This window comes from Nelumbo nucifera, chromosome 4, assembly GCF_055504915.1.
Source record: "Nelumbo nucifera cultivar China Antique chromosome 4, China Antique-T2T, whole genome shotgun sequence".
Taxonomy (NCBI): domain Eukaryota; kingdom Viridiplantae; phylum Streptophyta; class Magnoliopsida; order Proteales; family Nelumbonaceae; genus Nelumbo; species Nelumbo nucifera.
The window spans coordinates 21,507,862-21,516,525 of record NC_142652.1 but is presented as its reverse complement, the minus strand read 5'-3'; the positions used below and the strand labels follow the sequence as shown (position 1 = coordinate 21,516,525).

General features: G+C 39.5%; 1 long non-coding RNA gene across 1 annotated transcript; it reads left to right on the top strand.

The window, feature by feature from the left end:
- The first annotated feature begins 5,107 nt into the window (after positions 1 to 5,107).
- Positions 5,108 to 7,342, top strand: LOC148792072 (uncharacterized). The gene is made up of 2 exons (XR_016085422.1): positions 5,108 to 5,394; positions 5,522 to 7,342. It is a non-coding gene; the product is annotated as an uncharacterized LOC148792072 (long non-coding RNA).
- The last annotated feature ends 1,322 nt before the right edge of the window (positions 7,343 to 8,664 follow it).

Sequence of the window (8,664 nt, the reverse complement as noted above, 5' to 3'; positions counted from 1 at the left end):
GCGAACATGTAGCCCGAACCAGCGAGGTGAAGCGTAGTTTCGAGGGCCGTGAGAGCATAAGCCGTGTCTAGGTTTGAGTAACCCGCATAGGGCGAGGTGAAGACCGCAGGCCAGCATGGTGAAAGGGTACACCCAGTATCCATCACCAACAGCAGGAGTAGACCTATCAACGTGTTCGGTAGCATCACTGAAAAGCTACCAAGAAGACGGTTGAGCCTTGAGGTAAGATGATACATGAGGCGGACCTCCGCGAAGCACCACACACATTTCTTCGAGGGCCCTTCTTTCACAGTTCAACGACATAGCCATTGCGCGGTTTGAGTAACCTCGATAGTGGGGGTGAAGTCCAGGCAGGCCGGCATGGTGAAATGGTTCCGTCCCCATAAATGGACACCAACATAGGCAAGACCCGGGCTAGCCAGACGAGCCCTGGAACTGGCAAGGAAGTGGATGGCGCGGGACACAGACTCCCATTCACGAGGAAGACCCATTGTCGAGGACGACAATGGATTGAGTGGGGGAGCTTGTGACGGTTCAGCACAGGCTTAGCCTTGCCTACACTTGGCAGGCTTACATTAGGGACATGCCCGTCATTTTCGCCTGTAAGATTTTTGGGAGAACTGATGTCATCTTCAGGCAGACCACCAAAAGCTTAACGTACTCTTTGAGGAGGGGTGGTCGACCTCCTTGGGTGCCTAACCTTGGCACTCCTAGACCTTCATCCCCTTGCGGGGCGGCCTTGGTTAACGGCTAGCATGGCTACCAGGGTTCCTCATGGGCGTACACGGGGACAGTGTTGGACCGGCACTGCGCTACCGATACTCAAGGGGCTTGGCATGCGGGCCTGGCTCAAGCATGTCCCTTCACCTCGCCAGCCCCTTGCCCAAGCTGATTGAGCTATCCCGTTGCCCCTAGCGCACGGGTGTGTTTCGGCCAAAGCGGTTGCCTATCATCATGGCACACAGGTGCCTGTCATCATCGGCATACAGGAGACCCTTCACATCGGTGCCAAGTCACCTCATCGGCGCATGGTCGCCTTCCATTATGGTTGTCCCCCTTTAGCACGTAAGCGGCGCCTCCCATGGACTGGTTTGAGCCAGGAGAGTGCCCCAGCCATTGGACTTGAGGTCATGATCCAGTGCTACTAACTTTGGTGGAGCCATCCCATCGGGCAACTCCTAGCCTCTAAGCGCATAAAGGCTTGTCCTGGCTTGCCTTGGCCAGGACGCCGCACGGGTTTCTTCCGCTTAGAACTACCCCCGTGACACCAAGGCACTGTATGCACTTCATTAATTACCACCATCCCATATTGGATGAGTAATCTTGGGCTGGGTACTTTGATTTTTACCTAGGACTTTCAATGACAATGAGTAGGGTTGAACATTTGGTTTATTTGATTAAAAGCTGAATCAAATAAGTTAAAATTTTAAAAACCAAAGCAAAACTGAATTTCAAGAAAACCAAAATAACTGAAACTGAAAATTTTTGTTCAGTTAAAATCGAATTTCATTAACATATATATAATATTATATATATATATATATATATATTATTAAACTGAATTTTATTATAATATATAATATATGAATGTTATATATTATATGTTGTATAATAAAATTCAGTTAATTCAGTTTTTTTTCGACTAACCTAATTCCTAATTCTGAAAACTGAAATCTTCAAAAAACCAAAAAAACCAAAAAGCGGAATTTTTGGTTCAATTTTCGATTTCAACTGAATAATACTCACCCTAACATAGGGTTGTGTCATGTGTGTGAACCAGGTTAGGGTAAACTTAGACTACTCGACCTAGACCCTATAAGATTTGCAAGTAATAGACCCAAATCTGATCTCCTCATTACTCGGATTCATCAGGCCAGACTAGAAAATGAGACAAAGACCCAATTACAATTGAAATATTTCTTGCCTGGTAAGTCTTTTGAAAATCTCTTATGCACATGGCTAACATCTTATAAGAAATTATTTTAAATCCTAAATTAATTATGTTTGGTTCTAAGACATTTAAATCAGAATCCTATTAATTAAGGGTTTAGTAGTCAACAAAGACACACACACACAGAGATACAAGTGCTAATATTTCTTTCTACATAGAGGTCGCGGGGTGCAACTTCCATCAACTTATTCTCTTGCACGGAGTCTCCCAAGGAGGTCCCATGCATCTCTCAATTTGTAAGCATTAGTCCTCCAAGGTGGGGTGGTACTCAAGAACCATCAACCATGTATTTTTATTATTGCTGTAAGTGGTGGTGGCGTTTCCAGAACCGAGCTTTTTGCTTATATCTTGTCTCTTCGTGGACTTCCTAGAACTGGGTCTCCAATAGTTTTATCGATTTCATTGTCTCTGTTCTTCCGGCCAAAATATCCAACAACTATAAACCAATATATGCATTGAATCTATTCTAATGGCGAGATTCGTTTGCTACTTTGCAAGTGGAACCAAATTCAAAAGGAAAAAGTAACGGAAAGATGTTTCATATGAGATATATCCATCCACTGATATCATTTATCTGTTTCCCCAAATGGCAAGCAGCTCTATGATATGATGCTCTGTTGTTGTTGAGGAGTTTGGTTGACCTCTATCCAGTATCCAGGCCTTAGCCTACAGTTGTTGCCGATCCTATTCGACCCTGCAATAAACACAAGCCCAGAAACATTGAAAAAGACTCAACCCAGGATGGAAATGGACTCTACTGAGTATGTACCTAGCTAGTTTAAATTCTATTTTGTCAAAACATAACATATATATATATATATATATATATATACTGTGAGCAATTTATCTTCTTCAACAGTCTTAAGGTCCCTTCCTCCACTCCACCTATGCTCAGGAATTCAAAGTCACCCTGTACTATAGTTAGAGCATTATGATCAGGAGCTCGGTACTTGGTAGTAAAGAATAAAGATCAAACAGAATTTCATTACACCCAAGACAAGATGAGATTCGTTGAGGCCTTGATTTTGGGATAGATGCTCTCTATTACAGCTTTTATCTACACCCATTTGCTGAATGAATTACTAAACGTACCATATCATAAATCTAGGCCCAAAGGGCGTCCGTTGATCGAGGGTAACCGTGAATTCCATCCAAAGCAAGTGTTGTATTAAAGATGAAGATACAGTTTTACAAGAATTGTTTTAAATAACGAGTTACAATAAGAGGAGCCCAACAAACATGCCGACCAGTCCTGTTAGGCCCAAAGGACCTTGGCAAGCCCAATAGTATTCGTTTAGGTTGTTAATGAGATTTGGTCTTTGACAGGCTAAGCCCATTCTGAAATCATTATTTGCACCAGGTTTACACTTTGCGTCATTATTTAGAGCTTGAATCTCCTACCCACACTTAGGAAGTTAGGACCATCTCATGTACATGTATGGAGAGAGCACTGGCTGTAGTGTTCTGTGGGTAGGAAACCCAAAATGCATTATTTAGCCCGTGGGCCATTTATAAATGGATAGCCATTTGTAACTTACAACCAATCAATCGGTGGTGGATTTTCATCAAATTCAAGGGATTGTGATTAATCAAAGCTTGCATCATAGATTTTTTTTTTCTTTTTTTTTTAATTCCAATTAGATAAATTAATTAATTCCAAAGTGGTAAGGTGGAATCCACCTATTTAAATTTTGATTCTACAAATTGCATGATGACGCCCACTAATTTTGTAGGCAAAGTTCCAATACTACTGACCAAAGCACTAATGAGCGAACGTGGTCATTGACAACCTCTCAACAAAATAATACCCCATGTGAAATCAGGTTGTTGATTCGTTATTGCTGGAATTAAAAAATATAGATGTACGTTGCTACATGATTTGTATGGCATACAATATAAAAAAATATATATATTGCTATTTTTGTTTGGTTTACTTGTAAATTGACAAAGATTATTTTTGGTCAATTAAACATTCTCATGCTTAAATGTTTTAAAACCCGATCCAAAGAAAATTCCATTTTGTTCTTATAAAATTGATATTTACACCAACCTCACAACACTTCAGCGTGGATTAATAGCATTTTCCATGAATGAAAACATACAGCAAGTGTTGGGGAAAAATAGAACAATTTTGTGAGGATTAAATTCAATCTCATCCACATCCACAGATGGAAACTGCTTTTATCTGGTATCAGGGTTCAACCAACAACCATCGCTGAATAAACATATAAAAAGAGAAATAGACCGACCTATTCAACCTGGACGGTCAGCCCAACACTTAAAAGATAAAGGGTAAATTACAATGAACCCCACTGTATTATGAGGTAAGTGACAAAGACCCACCCCCCTGTACACTTCAATTTGCGATAAAGACCCCCTCCCCTTGAACTTTTACATTATGATAAATACCCCCTCGGTTAAGGTGTTAAATTATCAAAGTACCCTACTAAACTTTCTCTATTTTCTTTTTTTTTGTCATTTTTTTAAACCCTAACTAACCCAAACGGAGATATGTTGCTTCAACAAAGCGACCGAAAAAACAACATATTCTGATTTTCTGGTTCATGTTGACATGCTGATCTCTTCTCTCTCTTTCTGTAAATGAATCTTCTCCATTGGAGAAGACAATGGAGTTCACATCTGTGCCCCACAACATCCCACAGATTATTCCTGCCGTGTATTGAGAATATCTCCCGATAATATACCAGAAATGATGATATCATCGGGAGGTATACCCATTACATGGCAGGGATGTACTGTGAGACGTTGTGGGACACATACCTGAACTCAAGACAATGAACACTATAAAGTAAGATAATTTCATAAATTAAAAAAATGATAAAATAAATTAGAAAAAGGTAATTTGAATATTTAAAAAGCTTTAAACAATTATATAAGAATCTTTTTCGAAATTAATTGACAGTTGATGGAGAGGGTATTTGTCTAATGGCTAAAGGTAAGAGAGAGAGAGAGGTCTTTATCACTAATAAATAGTGAAAATAATACGGGGTGAGAGAGAGAGAGAGAGAGAGGATGACAATATATTGGCCAATACGCAATGGCGTGTTGAAGGGTTTATGCTACGCCATTTGACTTGAATATCTTAACCATCAAAAATCTTATTTCTTAAACCAAGAATCAAATTGGACGGTGCAAAGCAACTCTGCTAGCCTATTTAAAGCAGGCATAAGGGGAGTGCCAAAATCAAAAGTGCAGTGAAACCCCAAAGCAGCGAGTGGGAGGAAAGAGTAGACAAAGGGGGACGGCGGAAAGGGAGCTGAAGCTAGGGATAGTTTGGGTATGGATGGGTGGGAAAGAGAACGTCAGGATTTTTTAGAAATCTCCTCTCTCTTTCCGATCCCACCCATACCTAAGCTCTCCCTGTGTTCTTCCCTCTCCGTTGTGTCTCCTACATAGCTGGTTCCGGCGGTCGCAGTGGGAGGGTAAGTAGTCGGAACTCGGAAGCACTCTGGGTATGCTTTTACAGTTTTACTTTCTTTCTCAACTCTGGGATCACCCACACATTGTTTTGAAGTTGAAAAAAAAATCTGGCTGTATTTAATTTTATAGGATCATGCTCTGGCGCTCGGTTACAAACAGATCGGTTGTAGATGCTTGGCTGCTTGCCTTTGCCTTTGTAACAGAGTAGGGCTTAACTTTAACTTAACTTACATTTGCTTCACCATTCACCAATCCCAACAGGGCTCTGGATTTCTTAATTCGCATCACGTTCTGAGTGTGTAGGCAAGACTGATTCAATCCACGGTCAGGATTCTAAATTATAATCCCCATAGTTTAGTAGTAGCCCCTATAAATCATTTTACTCATGAATTTGACATCAATCTACGGTCAGGATTCATTCCTGTACGGTGGAACTAAAGAAAAGGAATTCTGAACTAGATTCATCGGTCCCAAAATTCTTCTACCCACTCGTTGCACCTATATCTAATATACGTTAAGATGCTTAACTATTCCTACCCTAACCCTATCGTTTGCAAGATAACCCACAAATATAGCCCTTAGTCCAATTCAGAGTTTTTCAGAATTTTATAGCCCCACCGTACATGGGGATGAATTTGACCGTGAATTGATGTTAAATTTACGGGCAGATGCGATTTATAGGAGGGGGGGCAGTCATTCACCATCTGACCATCCACCCTACCTTCAAACTCAGCAAATAAATTGAATTTTTTTCCCTGTTTTCCCATAGTATAGAAGTTTTTTTCATTGTGCCTCTTGGCTCATGAAAAAAATGGACCTCGTCCAATCCGGTTCAGTCCAATGTAAGTCTATTATAAATGGACCTGGTCCAATCAAATCCAATGATTATTTTGGACCATTTTAGACCGGTCTAGACACTAGCCAATTTATTCAAATTCCTGTTAATTTAGATTGGTTTCAATTTAAACCTGGTTCATTGACACCTGTTTTCATCTTCTATCAATGGACTAGATACTGGCTCAATCCAATATATAGGCCTTGTTTGGTTTGCAGGAATAAGGGTTTGGAATTGGAATTGCAATGGGCTATTCCGATTCTAATTGTTTGGTTGGACGGAATCGGAATCCCATTTCCATTCCTGCTGGAATGACACTCCCCCATTTGAGGGAATGGCCATTCCCTATCCCTCCTTTGGGAATGAAATCTCATTCCTATTGATTTTAATTCCCATTCCTATTCCTGTCTGAACCAAACAGATTATGAGAATGGACCATTCTGATTCCGATTCCAACTATGAACCAAATAGACCCCACAGAATTAGTAGGCAAGTCATCGAAGCTGATATTTACAACTAGATCTGAAAGAGTATGTGACTCATGAAGGCCAAGAAAAATTTCACAGTTGAATGTTTGCCTTTTGGTGCATGGAATCTATTTATAGGGGTGGGAGAGGAGATCCTGAAGAGTCATCCACACATAGCTCGGCTAGCTGAGGTTGTTGTTAAGGAGTGTCGTGGCTTGCCCTTGTGCTCTAATCACCGTTGGCTGGGCCATGACTATGAAGAAAATTCCCCAAGAATGGGAACATGCGATTACATTGCACCGCGCCAGGTCGCGCCAGGTCACGCCAAGCCAGCCAGACCGGTGCCCGGGGGGGGGGACCAACTTGGTAAGTTGTTGCCTGGGGGCTTGCTTAGTTGCCACGAGGTGCCACGTGTCGCAATTTCGCTGGAGGGCCAAATCTGCCATCATCAGATAGAGTCCAACCCAAAATCGGTCCATTGACACCCCTAACTTGAATTATTGAACTGCGGTTTGATTGAAGGTGTTTTTTTGTCGTGTGTGTGCAAAAAACGAGAATAATGTAAATGCCTTCAACATCAAGATAATTGCCATTGTAAGTAAGAAGCAGAAAAATGACGATTCCCCCAACTCGTCACCATTTGTAGCACCTTATCTGGATTCTGCGTCTTTAAACAGCATACTTGCGAGATGTTTGGGTGAGAGGTGGATGTCTTCGAAATGATAAACGACAATCCCCCATTTATTAGTTGTTTTTAGGGTAAATTATAAAGTAATTCCACTGGTGCTATAGGGTCAGTGACAAAGGATCCCTATACTTTCAATTTGCAATAAAGACCCTCTAAACTTAACCTTAGACAAAGACTCATTTTACCCTTTTCTTTAATTTATGAAATCATCTTACCATTTTTATACTTTACAATGTTCAGCTTAACTACTGAAATGGTTTCTAGTTCATTGTCTTCTCCACATAAAACCAATACAAAAAATTCATTTTTTTTATTCTCATAGAAATGAAAGAAATTTTATTCTCATAGAAATTCCTGAATTGTCTTGATAACAAGCTTATTGATTGCCGAGCTTTAATCTTTTTCAACTTCTGTAACTCATCCCTTAGTCGGAAAGTTTGATTTACCCGAAGCCACTCATTCACTTTAGATTAAATCGATATTGAAACAATGGAATCAACAGAAAAAGCAATAACAAGAAAACCGATAAACATAAAAATGATTAGGGAGATCTAATGTTTAAAGTATCGGAAACGCTATGCGTATCGGAAAGGCAAATTTAAGAGATATATCGTAATATACTTTGGATATGCATGGATACGGACGAAAAATTAAGATACGGGAATAAAAACATATTATCTAGTAAAGCACTTAATTCGTTTCCAATCTTCCAAGTTCTAACTTCAAAATTTCAATCTATTATAATTTATAAATTGAACATGTAAACCCCAATATGATGAAGTTAGAAATTAGAACATACCTTGATTACTTTCATTATATTCATGGCTTCATTAAACTGGTGAATGGTAACAAAGTGATGGAGTTTATTATCAATCTAAATAAAATATTATTGAAATTAGATACTTAATAAATAAACAAAAATCATAAAAAATTATAAAATTTGTCATTACTTGACAATTTATTATCGTACCCAAAATCAGAAGTGACGGCCATCAATACCATAGGGAGTTACGTATAGGTTGAAAGTTACTTATATCAACATTAAACTGATCTTTGACGTAACAATATTCATTCCAAGTCATCTTAGTGGAGTAAGAATTCACATATATTTGTCTAAAATTTCATATTGCTCTCAAGTGCATTGTTGATAATGAGTTTGAGACTGATAATTTGATCCATAATCATGTGAATCGCATTGTTGTATACTCTGTATGTTGTATGAAAATAAATAATCAGTTTGTCTATCATCATATCCTCTACTAAAAAGCCAAAAACTCGTAGT